The sequence below is a fragment of the Ictidomys tridecemlineatus genome, unplaced genomic scaffold, assembly GCF_052094955.1.
Source record: "Ictidomys tridecemlineatus isolate mIctTri1 unplaced genomic scaffold, mIctTri1.hap1 Scaffold_122, whole genome shotgun sequence".
Classification (NCBI taxonomy): domain Eukaryota; kingdom Metazoa; phylum Chordata; class Mammalia; order Rodentia; family Sciuridae; genus Ictidomys; species Ictidomys tridecemlineatus.
The window spans coordinates 323,677-325,008 of NW_027521114.1; positions in this window are offsets into that span (position 1 = coordinate 323,677).

The window sequence follows — 1,332 nt, forward strand, 5'->3', positions numbered from 1 at the left end:
TGGGTGCAGAAGGACTGTTACAGAGAGCAGAGTTTGGAGACAGGGTTGCAGAAGGATCTTACTGAGAGCAGAGGTTGGAGACTGAGGTGGAAAAAGACTGTTACAGAGCAGAGTTTGGAGACTGGGGTGCAGAAGGATCGTTGCAGAGAACCGAGTTTTCAGACTGAGGTGCAGAAGGACTGTTGGAGATTACAGAGGTTGGAGACTGGGGTGCAGAAGTATCTTTGCAGAGAGTGGAGGTTTGAGACTGGGGTGCAGAAAGACTGTTACAGAGAACAGAGGTTGGAGACTGCGGTGCAGAAGGCCTGTTATAGAGAGCAGATTTTGGTGAAAAGATGCAGAACGAGTGTTACAGAGGGCAGCAATTGAAGACTGGGTTGCAGAAAGATCTTACAGAGAGCAGAGGTTGAAGACTGAGGTGCAGAAGGACTGTTACAGAGAGTAGAGGTTGGAGACTGAGGTGCCGAAGGACAATTGCAGAGAGCATAGGTGGAGACAGAGTTGCAGAAGGATTGTTACAGAGGGAAGAGGTTGGAGACTGGGGTGCAGAAGGACTGTTGCAAATTGCAGAAGTGGGAGAATGAGGTGAAGAAGGACTGTGGCAGGGTGCAGGTGTTGGAGACTTGGATGCAGAGGACTGTTGAAGAGAGCAGAATTTGCAGACTGAGGTGCAGAACAACTGTTACAGAGAGCAGAGTTTAGAGACTGGGGTTCAGAAGGTCTGATACAGAAAGCAGAGTTTGGAGACTGGGGTGCAGAAAGACCATTAAAGATAGCAGAGTTTGGAGACTGCCATACAGGAAAACTGTTACAGAGAGCAGAGGTTAGAGAATGGTTTACAGAAGAACTGTTTCAGAGTGCAGATGTTGGAGACTGGGGTTCAGAAGAACTGTTGCTGAGAGCAGAGTTTGGAGACTGGTGTGCAAAAGAACTGTCGAAGAGAGCAGAGGTTGGAGACTGAGATACAGAAAGAATGTTACAGAGAGAAAAGGTTGGAGACTGGGGTGCAGAATTACTGATACAGAAAGCAGAGGTTGAGACTGGGGTGCAGAAGAACCGTTACACAGAGCAGAGGTTTGAGACTGTAGTACAGAAGTACTGTTACACAGAGCAGAGGTTACAGAATGGGGTGAAGAAGTAAGGTTGCAGAGTTCAGAGGTTGGAGACAAAGTTGCAGAAGGACTGTTACAGAAAGCAGAGGTTGGAATCTGTGGTTCAGAAGAACTTATACAGAAACAGAGTTTTAAGACTGCGGTGCAGAAGGACCGTTAGAGAAAGCAGAGGTTGGAGATTATGGTACAGAAGGACTGTTACAGAGAGCAGAGGTTTGAT